Source organism: Struthio camelus, chromosome 1 (genome assembly GCF_040807025.1).
Source record: "Struthio camelus isolate bStrCam1 chromosome 1, bStrCam1.hap1, whole genome shotgun sequence".
Classification (NCBI taxonomy): Eukaryota; Metazoa; Chordata; class Aves; order Struthioniformes; family Struthionidae; genus Struthio; species Struthio camelus.
The window spans coordinates 165,594,306-165,609,539 of record NC_090942.1 but is presented as its reverse complement, the minus strand read 5'-3'; the positions used below and the strand labels follow the sequence as shown (position 1 = coordinate 165,609,539).

The 15,234-nt window shown below is 41.7% G+C and overlaps 1 protein-coding gene across 7 annotated transcripts in view; it reads right to left on the bottom strand.

Moving 5' to 3' along the window:
- LOC104139303 (2-oxoglutarate receptor 1) overlaps positions 1–15,234 on the bottom strand; it is a 50,790-nt gene that overhangs the window by 21,532 nt on the left and 14,024 nt on the right. For 4 of the 7 annotated variants that reach the window (XM_068928751.1, XM_068928769.1, XM_068928779.1 and 1 more), the window contains one exon: positions 1,962–2,060. The gene's annotated coding sequence lies outside the window, so the exon portion shown is untranslated. The remainder of the gene's footprint in view (positions 1–1,961; positions 2,061–15,234) is intronic. The other 3 variants (XM_068928761.1, XM_068928784.1, XM_068928798.1) reach the window with 1 other exon arrangement.

Sequence of the window (15,234 nt, the reverse complement as noted above, 5' to 3'; positions counted from 1 at the left end):
CACCCCAAAATTGCCTTTCCTCTTTCACTTTTCACTGTTTCTTCTGTTTCCATGGGGCACATCCTTTACGCTATGTTGGATGCACAACAGAGGGAAGGTTCCCATCACCAGAAGGCCTAATAAGAACCTTTCTTTATATTTTGCAGGTATGGGTAGAGTAAACTCATTACCCAAGTTTTGTCAATGGCCTGTATTTTCCGTTAGTCTCATTCCAGCAGTTCTCACTGTCCACTGCCAGACCTTTATGTATCACCTCATAAATTCTTTCAATGACAAAATGCTAATTTGTCTTCTTAAATGTGGCATTATTTTGTGCTCAAGTCATCCTGATTAAGTGCTAAAGGATGTTAGCGCTTCCTGAGGCCCCTGTGGTGGACTGAACCAACCCTGTGAAAGATGAGGGACAAAAAGGTCCACGTGAAATACTTGGCAATCAGATTAGCTGTGTCGTGCTTAGCAGTGATGTTCTGCCCAGACAATGAAAACGGTTTCTATTTTAGCATGTATTCTTATTCTTGCTATGCCAGGATCACGTGCCAGAAGATTCGAAACATGAGAGTGATAAAAACCCCTTGTGCCGACTAAACTAGTGGTATGAAGCGGCAGCTAAGCATAATGCAGCCCGCATGTGTTGTAGCACAGATATCCTGAGCTAGGCGTGTGGGTACTGAAAGATGACTAATTTGAGAGTCATTTGCTGTGGCTAATAGGGAAGGCCTTTTCCGCAACACAGGGCTTTGTGTTTTCATTCTTCTAAAGCTGGTTTGCCATATAGCCCAGGAAGAGTTGCTGTCTGAAGCTGAATTTTTGATTCACTAGTTCTTCTGCTTCCCTGGTTTGCTGTGTCTGCAATAAATGTAGAGTCTTCTTTGACCCCTCAAAACTTCATCATATTGAGGAGGTGAAAAAAAAAGTAAGTATAACGGGTAAGTATACACCTGCAAAAGTTGACCTTCCTGTTTGCCCTGCTCTAAAGTCAACAAGAATGTTAAAGTCAGGAGTGGCTTCACCTAAATACAACTAAACAAATACAGGTGATGGAAAGCTGGTAGATACAGGGAGCAGTGTATAGTGTGCCAGTCACCTCATCCAAAAGTAAATGCCTCCATTTGATCTTAAAGCATCACTGACTTTACTGACTAGACTACTAGTCTAGTCCCCATGGGAGGCCAGATGCTGAGCTGACATACAGACTTCCACCTACCATAGCCACCTAAAGTGAGGTCACATGAATGTGGCGAGAGACATAACTTGGATTTAATAACTCAGTTTGCTGTATTCCTGAAAAGTGAATGCAGGCATGTGTAAAGCTTCCCCTCCTCCCAACCTTTAACAACAGTAGTATAACTTCATGTGTTGCTGTTAATGCGCAGCTTAAAGAAAATCTTCACCCTATCATGTAAATCATGTTGAGGGCAGATATTACTCCAGTGGATTTTACATCAAGTAGATTAGAAAAGCCTCTGGAGTTATTCTCTGTTTTATACAGGAAAAACTAAGCCATGGTAAATAACTAGCAATAACTGTGAAAGCTGATAAGGACACAAAGGAGCAGGATTTCAAAACCGATTATCTGAAAGATGCATAACCACATTTGTGCAAAAGACAGGCAAAATTGAGACTTATTAAATATTATGACAGAGCTGAAGAATCCCAGCTGAGCATTAGACCTCCATGGCTCTGTAATTTGAAAAATACAGAGAAGAGGCATTCTATAACCTATAGAATTAAAATATTCAAAATGGCTGGACAAATTGCAACAGAGGTATGGAAAAACGATGTTGATACTATTTACAGTACTAATTTTAATGTAGAAGACACCAGAAATATACATTATAGGATTCTTCTAACATTTTAATTGATTATATATAGAAAGTTAACTACAGGTAAATCTGATGAAACACTGTATCTGAATTTTACCCAGAAACCCAGATCCATCCTCTCCATGTGAGTGTTCTTACCTCTAGGCTGTAAGGTCCGTTCTTTCTTTTTTCTTTTTTTTCTTCCTCTCTTGGCCTCACCCTGGATATCCTCCTTCCTCAGTTACTTCTCCGTCTATCCTACGAGAAAGCCACCTTATGAGAAAGAGATGTAATCATCTTCTCAAATATTTTAAAAGAAAACATTTGTGGCATTTTATTTGCCCTTCAGTGTATTACTATGTGGGAGGGCACATTATGAGGCTTCTTACTGGGTCAGGGCCCCCAGGGAAATAAGGCAAAACACTCATTACTTTCTGCATCTCTTTTGGGCTGAGACGTGAGATAGGTACCACGACAGCAACACTTGCTGCGCCCAGAAGCACAGCCCTAGGCATCTGGGGATTTCTAAAGTAAAGAAAGCGAATTGCCTTTAGATCGTGGGCATCCCCAAGGTTATATACAGCAGCTCAGCAGTGGGGTTCAAGATCTTGTGCGCATCTAAATTCTACCCAGGTCTTTACAGATGGTGACTGGACCTTAGAAATTTCACTCCACAATCGTTCCTGGGCCCTTTCATATAGCAGACTAATGACCTGTAAAATTTCAGTTTAAAATGCCTTTGGAGAGCTATAGTAAACATTAAAAATATAAGTGAAGATACATTTTCATTCTGTTTTTACTCTTACAAGTCATAAAATAGAAAGCATTTCATATAAAAAGACTCTCAGACAAATCCCCTCTTCTCCTCTTAATTTTGCTTATATAATCTATAAACAATTTTATATAAAAACACTGTAAAATATATCCCTTTCTGTTTCTTTGCTATGACAGATTTGCAGAGTGGAATGAATTTCCAAGTCTAACCTTCTAAAGACAAAGGCTTATAAGAAAATGTTGATGCTATCTTAACTGTTGCGCTATGACCAACACTGCAGTAACAGAGAACACCAATAAAGCACTGCAGTGCTGTATAATTATCTTATTAATTGGAACATTATTTACAGAGAGGGCTGCCTTCACAGCATGCACCTACTTTCTGAAATGCTCGCAGCACTCAGTACACAGCAGGCAGCCAACATAAAAGTTCAGTTAAAGAAACAGTAAAATAGCCATCCATATAAGTGCAAGTTAATGAATTGAGTCCTCCTGGCAAGAAGAGTTGATTGTGAGCAGCCATTTTCAAATTTAAAGAGAGGTGACCTTAAAAGCCTGCCAAACCTCAAAGGTAATGCAGGATTTATGATGACGGTGGCGGAGCCCTTTAATTTTTAAATGAAGATCAACAAATATCAGCTATTGTACTAAAATATGTTGTAAGGTACTTTATAAATTACTTTTGGACAAAGATCCTTTTTGGAAACCAGAGGGAAAGCAAGCAACCATTTGAATGTCTAGGGTACTACCTCACAGCTAAATTAACTGCTTAAATAGTGTTCTACATACTACATCCTGTGTATGGCAGCTGCTTATGGAGCCCCTCTTTGATGAAAGTTAGTCAGACACCATGAGAAGGAACAGCTACACTTTCCTTATGCTCCCAGAATAGACATTAGTGCCAACTTTTCAACAAAGTTTCATATTTTCGGGGTCTGCTTCAAATCCTTTCAGCTGGCAAAAGGGAAATTGGTATGTCTGTCCCTGTGCCTTTCCAATGTCCAGCTGACTTGTCAGCAAATTCAGCGGAAAAACTGAAAAGTATGCAGGATCAAGGCTTAGAACATTGAAGGACTGTTTTTTCCACGATTACCTTTAATGTTTCATTATCATATATGAAGCATAGGAGAGCTACTATGTCATTAATTATTTTTACAACTTCAGCTCAAATTTCACAAACCACTACATGGTTTATTGAGCACCAGTATCCAACACTAGGTGCTTGAAGAGATTTAGGGCAGTTAATATTTTCACAAGATAGCTTATAAAATCCTTTTTACAATTTGCTTGCTAAAATACCTGATTCTTGCAAACTATTGGACAGATTGTCCATCACATTTAGGACTTTCCAACCTAGCTCAATGCAAAGCCGGAAAACAACTTTTGCCATTTGCACTGGGTTGCCATAAATCAGGCTTTCGTGATGGGTTCTTTTGATGCATCATTCATGATGTTCCAACTTGCACATAGTTCTCAGAAACTGAAGCCAGTTGCTTCCTCAGTGACTTTACTACAAGAGAGCAGCCTGGCTTCCAGTTCATCTGCAATGAATGTTAAAGTATTTTATGCTAAGTATTCACTGGAACGCAGAGTACAGTAGTGCCTGATTTCCTCTGCAGAGCTAGTTACTTCTCTTTTCCTCAGAAAATACTGATGAATTAACATTATATTTTTTAAATATTTTCTGAGGTTTAAAAAGCACCTGTGAGCGAAGATGCATCCCATCTACATTTACGGACCTATCTGGGACAAATCTACATTAAGGGAATTAGGAATAAGTGGGTACCACACATGGGATGAGTCCAGCCCATGTGTCTTGCCCCACTTATACAACCCTGACTGGGTGGAGTTGTCAGGAGTGCACTCATTCTGATTGTACCACATGAGAAATAAAATATACTATTGCTGGCTTTGAAAAAGCAGAGCTGTTAAAATCATCAAACTTTGAAATGGGCAGGAAAAAATGAGCTTTTTTCCTAACGCAGAACGAAAGGTTTAAGATGCTTGGTATTCCTGTTTATCAGGAATGTTAGTGAGATTCGGGGTACTGGTCTGGTTCCTGTTGGAGCCAGGGGCAGAAGCGTTTGGTTACCACACAGACGTTATTCATCCACTTACTAATTGCCAGTTTAGTAGTCACATTTCACATTGATGCATTTTAGGACCTTGAAAATAGCTACTTTGTATTTATACTTCACTTGATTGCTCCTTGCTTAGTATGAATGGTGAAGGGTAGTAGTAAAAAAAAAAAAAAACCCAAATACACAATACTCAGTAGCAGAGTTTTATTTAAGCTGGCTTCTTCTAGAATGGTCATTCTTTGCAAAACAGTCTAGACCATGCAAAAAACAATTGTTCTTGTAGTTTGCTTATGTAATGCATATTAAATTTCCCTCATTTAAAGATTCCAGCATAGTATCTAAATTATAAAGATGATACCTAAATCTGCAAATGCAGATTTAGGTATCCTTTGATGGAACAAGAGTCAAGGGTAGCAAAAAAGGACAGCCAAAAAAACATAGTCTCCATGGTATTTGGCTTCCTTTCACACTTTGTAAAAAGAGCCAGTAAAGGGAGCTAGGTAACCCACAGGAATATCAGTCCTCACTTCTCTGAAATGAACGGGGATCTATCGACATCATGCTTCAAGAGAAAGTGGATAGATGTAAAATAATAATTCTGGCTGCGTTAAGAGTGGCTGGTGCTCAGAAAGGTTAGCCTCACTGAGGCATGCAGGATCCTCCTCCCACAAAGAGCAGCACTGCTTGCCAGGCCACTCCCCAAGATGGCAGAAAACAGCCAAGATGGGAGCATATGCCAAGCGACACCTTCTCCTGGGCCCCGGCTACCAAGAGCTGACCTAGTGACTCGATCCGAGGCAAACAGAGCACCACACAGCCAGGGAGACCATTTGAAAACTGGGCCCCTGGACTGAAAAGGGCCAGCTGTGCATTATCAGATGACTACCTAAACTGATACGCAGCAGGGTTTTTTTCTTCTACCACTAAAAATAAAAACAAAAATTCCCTGATACCTGTTATGAAGACAGGTATTGTCAAGTACTAAGCAACTATATGAAATTGTTTCACGAATTCAGTGTTGTTTAGACACTTATCAGTAATTTATGGCCAGTTACCCATATGCCCAGGAGGCTGGGGAGATAGGAAGAGGTGAGGAGTCTCTGGCCCTTGCCCATTAACATCTGCTGATGTGGCATGTGTCTGCTTTCATCACTTAACGCAATCAGAGCTGCTGAGCATTGCACTTGGCAGCTCTCATTCAATTATGGCTGGGTCTGCTGCTACGCATCTCCCCTGAAACTACTGCCACCTCAAAGGAAAGTGCCCAACACTTCAGGCAGCACCAAGATGTAGGCAAATTTTAGGCACTGTCACTTTTTGAGCCCTCCATGTGTATTTTAGAAAAGGTAGAGTGCTCTTGGAGAGCAATCAGTTGGAGAATAAAGAAATCCAAATTCCTGACTTCTTGTTATTTCAAAGCCTGGGTTTCTCCCATACAAGTAGCTATAACTTCAGGGTCCTGGATTGAATACAGTTGAGACTGACAGCTTCAACTGCAGCTTCAAATACGGGTGGCATTTCCTTGGCTCTCTGCCAAGAATAAAACTCTTGCATATTGTTGGTAGGTTTGTATAAATAGTTATGAGCATTCCTCTGAAGCCCTATTGCACTTCAGCAGTGTTTGGAATAGCATTTTGTATTAGCTAAGGCTGTAAATAAGATCATTTTCCAATATAATCTTCCTTCCAAAAAATGATACTCCATACAGCTAGTCCATATTTTTTTTGCCAACAAATCTGCCTCAAAATGGAGTTTTCCCATTTTTCCATTTAGCAAAATGAATTTTAGAAGACTTAGGGAAAGTCAGTTTAACCTATCTCAGGTAAAGTAAGCACAAAGATTGAAGTGGGCATGTAAGTTAGACTAATGTTCCCATAGCGTAGATCAGACAAACTTTTATTTGTTTATGGGTGACTCAACTTTTTAGAAGTTCATACTTCAAATGCAAGCAACCATGACAGAAGATGCAGTTTTTATGTCACAATGCTACTGTACATTCATACTAGAGATGACCTGGATGCAGGCAAGCTCACAGTAGGCTGGATCCAGATTCATGGCTCTTTATCGGGGTATATTCTGGCACTGGGCCTCTTGCAGCCATTTTCTCCTGTTTCTCTCCTTTATCCTTGTCAATGACAAAGAAATTTTCTGGCTGCTGTAACTGTAGTCACTCTTTTTGTTTCTGTCATAATGTCACAGAACAAAGCTGGAGTTACAAATGTGAAATATGAGTTGCTGAAATGTGCAAATTCATACTTTTTTTCTTTTTTGTGATTTCTGGAAGCTTTACAGTTTTTAATTTTGTTTCTGAGTCCAAATATATCAAAAGCTGTTTATATAACCAAATGCCAGAATACACAGATGGCATCCATTTAACTGAGTGGATTTTTACTATTGGCTATGGGTGTTTCATGCAATCAATCTGACATCTTCCCTAAGCATCATTAATTCTTTTTACTCTTCCTTAAGTTAAATAGGTGTGTGGCCAAATCCTTCTGGCTCTGCTCCTATGAACTAATTTCATGGAATTTACTGCAGCTGCTACAGTATACAGAGAACATAGTTTGGCCCATGATGTTGAATGTATTATTTAACTTGAAGATCTCCTGAAATGTGTAGTAAATTTGATCTTTCTGGTAGTTCCTAATACTGCATCTATATTATAACTGTACGTACACCACGTTATACCTTTTCTTGGTAAAAACAAAAAAACCTACAATCTCCTCAAACACAAAAGAAATTGGCAAGTAAGAATCACATATCTGCACATGTGATCTTTGGCACAGAATGTATTTATTGATGCAGGATACGGATCTAAACCTGCATGAAATTATTCTTCAGAAATGCAGAACCTTGTATTTCAAGGAGTCTGAAAGTGTACCCGTGGAAGATGGCTGAAATTGAAAATGGTCTCCTAGGCTTTAGCTCTGTTAAGAATAATATAAACTACTCGACCTGTTGTAGGGCTGGAAAAAGCTACTTAGACCGTGAGGCTATATGACTAAATAAAAGAGAGCCAGGGCTGATCCTCAGTGCTGAGACCAAGTGGCAAGGACCAGCCTGATCCATGCCACACAGCACTTTTCCTTATGACTTCCCTCATCCCACATAGTTACCGTGTACCATACTGACCATTTGGTTACCATTATTTTTATGTGTTTTTTGCTAGTTCAAGATGTCTGAAGTGAAGACCTGTGTTGCAGCTCACCGGAGTGGTGGCTTTAAAGAGTGAAGATGGGAATGTGTATGGCATGTTTGAAGGTGTAAAACTTACTAGGATAGTGTTGGAATACTGCATAGGAGGGAAGGAGTCAGACAAGGTCTAGTCTTGTCCACACTGTCCTGGAGTGAACTATTTTGCAGAACTGAGCCCAGGCATTGGTGTGAGCCAGGAGCCAGCCATCAGAGACAGCTCAGCAGAGCTGTCCATCCCCCGTTGACCTGAATTATGGTTGCAGTCCAGCTTACTGCAGTGCACAACTTTCCACAGTTCAGCCTGAAACTTACTCTGTTTAGGTGTCCAGAGAGCTATAGGAGGGGCAAAACATTGCCCACATTTCTCCCACTGCCTTTGTCTGAAATAACACAGGGAGCAACCAGCCCAGAAGCCAGTATGGTCCAGAAGCTGGCTGCTTTGAATGTTTGGGAATGATTAGTTGAAAGCACTAACCGCATGGGCTAGGCTAAGGCGAAATACACCGTCAGGCAAGAGGCAGACTTTGGATGACATGCAATCTTTCACTTGCAAGCATGGCACTTTCAATCATGGAAAACCTCCCAGGTGCTTTTCTGGCCAGAAGTTGGCAACTGCAGGACAGGATCCTAAAGAAACTGGTGTGAATGGGAAGACTCTTGTATGCACTCTGGGACAAGAGAAGAACTGCTCCCTTCTCAGGACTCAAGCGCAGAGGCAGGGAACACACCATGACTGGGAAGAAATCTTTTTAAGTAACCTTGAGCAGGGCTTCCTGGGTTTTCAGGCTCCTGCAGGAACATCACATTCTCCACCTACCACGTGCAGTCACTCCTGGTAGGAGAAGAAGTCAAAGTTCTCATGAAGTAGACTCTGCAGGCAGTTCCAGGCCAGTAAGGGCAATTTCCAGTGAATAATCCTTGGCAGCATTCCCATGGATCTTGCCAATGAGCAACATGGCACATACCAGCAGTCACTCAGCAAACCTAGCCAACACTCCATTACTGATCTCAACTGTCCTCTCCTTTTTCCATCAAGGCACTGGAAATAGCATAAGGCTCTCCTTTCACTTGGCAGTGTAGCCTGCAAAGACACAGCAGGAAGTGCCATGGGACCTACCACATGGCAGGGACAGATGGCCTCTTCCTGCTCTTTACCTCTCTTCCCTTTGCCTGTGCTTACTTGAATACCCTCCTCCTTTTCTTTTGCAGATCAAGCTCTTGGGATATTGTAGAGCCGGACAGTTTAGCCTACCCATGGTCTTGCCATCTCCTCTAGGCTCATGTTCTCAGTAGCTGTTATGCCATCCTGTCCAGAGCTTTTCTCTAAGCAGGTCTTTGTCTTTGCAGAGGCATCAGTCTAGCTGAAGATTCTCAAGCAAAGTCACAAAATTTAACTGTGTGATGTATGTGCAGCAAGAATTTTGGGCTGGGTAACCATGCCAGGTATTGAGCATCTCCATACACTGCTAAGAGAGTACTGGGGATGTTGACATTGGGCTTGTCCCTGAAGGTCCTCCATCCTGGAGGCAGGTGATGAATGCATGCTTGCCCCTGGTGCGGATGGAGATGGAGGCCTAGCTAAAGTCTTCAGAGGGACAGCAATTGCCAGGTAGGGCTGCATGTCTTGGCAAGATGGAGGACCATGCAGTCATGGAGATAACACTCTCATACTAGCGATACTTAGGTCTGCTTATATGGGTAAAGGCAGTAACCAAGGAAAAGAGAAAGAAGAAAGGGGCTTTTGATAAGATCGTCTCTGACGGCTAATGCTGTTCCTGGGGCTGCCTACACCCCATCCTCCTGTAAAGAGTGCATGATTCAGTTCAGTTTTGAGCACCTGGATTGAAGTGAGCTGAGTCAATGGAGACAGTTCAAAAGTAATTAGCTGAGCAGAGACTGTTGGGGCTGAAGCTACGGAAAGCAGGAGCCTCCCTAGAGGACCCTGAAGAGGGCTTTCCCATCCATCACCACAGCTGCGATCCCTTCAGCTGAGACAGGTGACAGACCCTCAAAGCCAGATAGCATTGAAAAAAAGGAGGTAGTACTGACCAGATTTTGTCAAGCTTTGTTTCTTATCTTGGGCAATAAACAGAATGTGTTGGGGCAGGAAGGAAAAAGGAAATAGCTAGCGCTAGAATGCATTGCCTTAACAGCTGCTTGGTTAACTCCTGCAAGTCTGGGAGGAGAATGAAGGTGAAGGTTATCCCAACATCCTGTGGAAGGGTAGGAGTTCTACATAATCTGTTTGATTTACTTAACCTTTTCTAAACTTATTTTGTTCTTCTTTCTCTCCCCCTCCCTTCTTCCTTTTGTTTCAGATGCTTAGACTCAGCACTTGTGAGTGGGGAAGAAATTTTTATCCACAGAATGACAGCTCAGGTCAGAGCTACTTCAAGTTTCCAGGGGGAATCCCTAGGTTAACTTCTCTACTTTTAACTACCATCTACCCCAGTAGAAGGATTACTGATTTTAAAATTTTAAGTTTGCTGTATTTGTGATGATCTCCTCTCTCACTTTTCCTCACTCTACAGCTGTCTGTCATAGAGTTCCACTCAGGAACAATACCTGGAGCTGTCTGTGCCAGGGACAACCTTGGAGCAGGGCTGAGACAGACTGACCATTGAGAGAATTAAATAAGAAAGACCTTCTACTCTGTCTTGTGATGAAAACACCTGAGAGTTAAATTTGATTCCAAAATGTCTTGGATCTATTATACTAATCATAATTGATATATGTTTTAGTTATGGCCTAAGACTGTAATAAACACTATTACCTTGCTGTCTGATAGTAATTCTCTCCTCATTTTGTCACTGGTAATTCTTCTCCTGATCACTGCCATGCGGCCATTTCTATTTTAAAGAACTCACAAAGTGCAAATAAAGGGTTGTTTGTTTGTTTGACTGCTACCTTGAGGCCCTTCTTCTCTTTTGCTTATTGCCCATCGTTAAAGCTTGCCCTCCCTCCCCTGGGTCTCATTTCTAGATAAGCTCTGTGGCCCCAGGAGACACTTTGCATAGTTTAAAAATTAGCACTCAGTTTGAAGACGGGAGGATTGCCAGCCACTCAAGTAGCACTGAAAATCATTGCTTTTTGTTCTCCCTGGCTCAGTATGCCACCTTCCAAAAGCAAATTATATGCTTCAATTTCTAATGCTTTCTCTATTCTTGCCTTACTGCCCTAATCTCTCTATTGAATTTTATTCTTTGTTATGCAGGGCATTCCCCTGCTACAATGAGATACAGCCTTAATTGTCCTAGGGCTCTTTCTCTTCTTGATGTTTGGGTAATTTTTTTTTTAATTTATACGAATAGAGTGAGGACCAAAGAAACTGAGAAATGGGTAGAAGGAAGTAAGGAGGTGAATGTAGTGACAGATAGACTGATGGGACTTTGAGGAAGAAGATCAGGGGAAGGAGAGAGTCAGATAGCCAGTGAGTGGCCAGAAGTCAGCTGAGTTTAAATTGAATACAACAGACTATTTACTTCACTGCTGTCCAGGGTGTGTGAAAGAATGAGTTCATGAGATCCATCAGCTTTTTGCTGCCTTCACTTTGCTTGTGGCACCTATACATTGGTTTAATCTTCGAAAAGGCTTTTTCAGTTGTCTAGTGGTCACTGTGAACAGAAACAGGATGAGTAGGAGGCCATTCAAGTCTACATATTGTATTTTTAATCACTGTTTCTTCTAACGTGAGGCTTACAGCTATAGGTATGCTTTCCACCTTATCCATTCCTTGGGCTGCATATGATTCTTCATACTGTGGCTGACATTTGGGCATTCAAGTTATAGCTCTCTGTCTTGCCTTGCAGATGGCAATGACTTTCTTGGCTTTAGTGTGTTTGCTCTCCAGATGGTTGCTGTCAAATAAGAAACAGGTGGCATCATTGACATGAGGTTTGCCTGTAAATTTCTTCAGAAAACAGAGTAAAAACTGAAAACACTTTTAAGCTTGATGATCCTTATTATTAAAAGCCATTTCGGTCATTTGCAGTTTATTAATCTCTGTGGGAATTAGGGAGGGCAAACCTTGAACAAGTCTGCACGCAATTTGAACAAAAATATTTATCTGATTTCGATGTTCTTTCCCCAAACATCTGCCCCTGCCCTTTAGGGCTTGACTTCCACCTCATGTAAGCTCTTCTCCTTTCTGCAAATTTTGCATTCGCTGGTGGAATGCAGTGGATGTGACTGCAGCAGCAGAGAAGGTGCTGAGGGGAAGCAGGTGAGGAGAGGAGACCTGAGAGCGGTGCGGGTGTTCAGGTGGTGCAGGACCCAGCTATCTGCAGTCTAGCACATTTATTTAAATCTCTCTCACGCATTCTCTCCACTAGATGGTACTAGGGCAATACATTTGTCTTTACAAGCTTTCCCTGCATATAGAAGCAGTAAATGGTCAGGCTTTGAGTGCAAGAAACTTCTGTTGAAGACCATTAAGCTTTCAGGGTGGAATACTCACAATTTAGTAGAGGTCAGAAAACAATCTATGCAATCTTAGTTTGCTTTTTGCATCTATTATTCAGTTGCACAGAATATAATCCTTTTCCATATTTTTGTTTTCATTTGTGCTCTAATGGTATGTATAATGTCGACTACTGCTACAGAAAACAAATCATAAGAACTATTTTAAAATCAGATCTTGCTACAATCTTTTTATCCAAAGTTATCATTCAAAAAAAATTAATTCCTTTCCCTGTCCTCACCAACACATACCTTATTTATTGCAATCTATGGCCTCCAAAGCAAAGTAAAACCAATCCATCGCCTGGTAACTTAAATGTTGTCAATAGCAGCGGTCAGCTCCTTAGATGATAGTGCCTAAGCATTTCATGATATTCATATGTCCTACTAACACTGATGTTTTTCATATTTTGAATTTTACATCTTTGGAATTTTTTTCAAGTGGTGTAGGTGAATGAGAGTGTAGAGAGACGAGTGAATGTACTTAGTCACAGTTGTACCAGTATTCTTACATCCTATATCAAGTAAAACACCTTACTCCATGGGCAGTGTTGTTAAAATCTCGGGCTATTTGAGATATAAGATCATGTGAGTGTGACTGGTTAAATTTTGCTGTTTTGCTCCAAGGCAAACAGAACGGCAATAAGGTTTGTAGAATTTGTCAGTCAAAATCGCTGCAGGGCATTAAGTTTTGTAGAATATGTCAGCCAAAATCGCTGTAGAGCAATAAAGGAGCAGACCTCTCAGTCTGCGCTGCAGGACCTGTCAGCTCATCAGGTGAGCGCAAAGCTGCCTTAAAAAAAAAGAAGACAGATCAAATGAACACCTAGCTATTAGGGCAGACTGGCCACACTAGTATATCTCTCAGACTTTTAAAATCCAAATATTATTGAACTTTTTTGGAAGATATATTTGCAGACTCTGTGCAACAATTAGCCACAATCATTTTCATTTAAAACCAGGTTAAACTTGGGCTGCATCTTGAATGTTTACTCGCTATTTTTGTATCCCCTTCATTTTATTTGTTTGATTTACATAAATGTTAATGTCTCTCTCTACGTTTCCTCGGTGCGTGACTGGAGGATTTAAAGCATTTTAAACACCTCCTTCTCACTTCTCATGACTGTAATACCTTTTTGAACATTACAAGAGAAAAAGGATAAAATAAAATAAAAAGATAATATACTTTTCACATTATTTATTTTGTATAATTCTTAAAGCCTTTATTGGGCATTACTATTACAATAATGTCTGGCATTCCTCAAGAAGCTTCAGGTTGACAGTATCGATCTGTGTCCAAAATGCATGTAAGATGTTTTGAGGGCATTTTTAACAGAGAGAAATGGAATTTTCACAGAGGTTGTTCTCTTAACGTACACATTTCAGAATTCTATTGAAAATAGCACTTGAGGGAAGAGAGTTTGAGTTAGTTCCACCAGCATTAAAGCAAGATTAATTTTTGTTACAATCGGTATCATTTTTATGTATCTATCTTAAGAGCCTATCTGCCTACTAACAACTCTTTACTTTCTAATGAACCTATGACTGACAGAAAGTTGAGCTTGTCTTTCCTCCCACTAATACCACCATTGTATGTGTCTTGTTAACCAGTATTGTGTATCAGTCACAAGCTGACTCCTTTGTGTCTTTGTAAAGTATCAATTTAGTCAGCATTATCTACTCGCGAAACAATGGCCCTGGTAAACGTGAATACAAAACCCTGTAACATTATAAGCCCTAAAAACACTGCTTCAGCCAGGAGCCCTGAAGCCTGGGAGGTGGCAAGGCTACAGCTGAGAGCTGGCTCCTCGGCCGCTGCTGGTTCCTGAGGGGTAGGAGGGAACGGGCAGGTAGGTACCCAGGGAACAACCGGCGGCAGTGGCCGGTGGTGGCAGTGGCCAGCCATGGTGGTGGCCTGCAGAGGAGTCAGGAGCTCGGGGACCTTCTCCATTCCTGGCTGCTGGTTGGCTTGCTTGGCTGGAAGAAAACTGTCCTATGCAGACCTGCCCATCAAGCTACTTGCTACTGAAATCTTTGATCGTATTGCTATTTGACTAGACTGACACATTCCCACTGTCATTTCGCCAAATCAATCTTTGCCGATAGTATACTGATTTCTCTCCCTTAAAAAACAAAATCAAGCCCTTTGGCATGGGCCCGACACAGTAACCAAATTGCAGGATGGGGCACTCTGCTAGGAGCTTACGGCGGCGTCCGGTACTTGCAGATCCATGTTAGCTCCCTGCTGCTCTCTGGGCAGACTTTAAAGGGGAAGGTTAGACCAGCTTAGTTTCTTTTCATGTTTTCCTGCCTACACCACAGCCAGCAGAAACACCCAACCCCCATTAGGACTGGCAGTGGGGAGGGCAGCAGCGCTGTGGGGGTTCTGTGTCTTTGGATGAAATTGTCCCTTTGTTAGTCCAAAATAGCTCAAATTGGGCAACTTTCCAAGCATGCAGTGAAAGACGTCTGTTTGAGACCGTGCTTAGAGCAGGCTGAGGATGGAGGACTGAAAAAGAGGTGCCTGACTGGCTGGGTTCCTGCTGAAGTGCTTAATGTAACGTCGCTGGGATTTTACTGCATTATTAACGAAGTGTGAGGGTGCCTGGAGCACTGGAAAAACATCTATGGAAAATTATCACTTGAAAATCTGGTGCATTGGATGCCTTTCAGATTATGCTTCTTTTGCCTGTAGAGGCTTTCTCATCTGGGAGCAAAAACATAAATAACAAGGAGTAGGAGTAGCAATCGCTCCTTCACCTTCCCTGGGAGCCGGGAGCCCCGGTCCCTGTTGGGGGGGGATCACCCAGGGCGGCATTGCGCAGCGGCCGCGTGGGGCTTGGGCTGCAATCACCACGGCAGCTCTTGACTCCACGCCAAGGCTCAGGGGCCAGGAGGATTAAGACGACGGCGCTCTGCTTTGC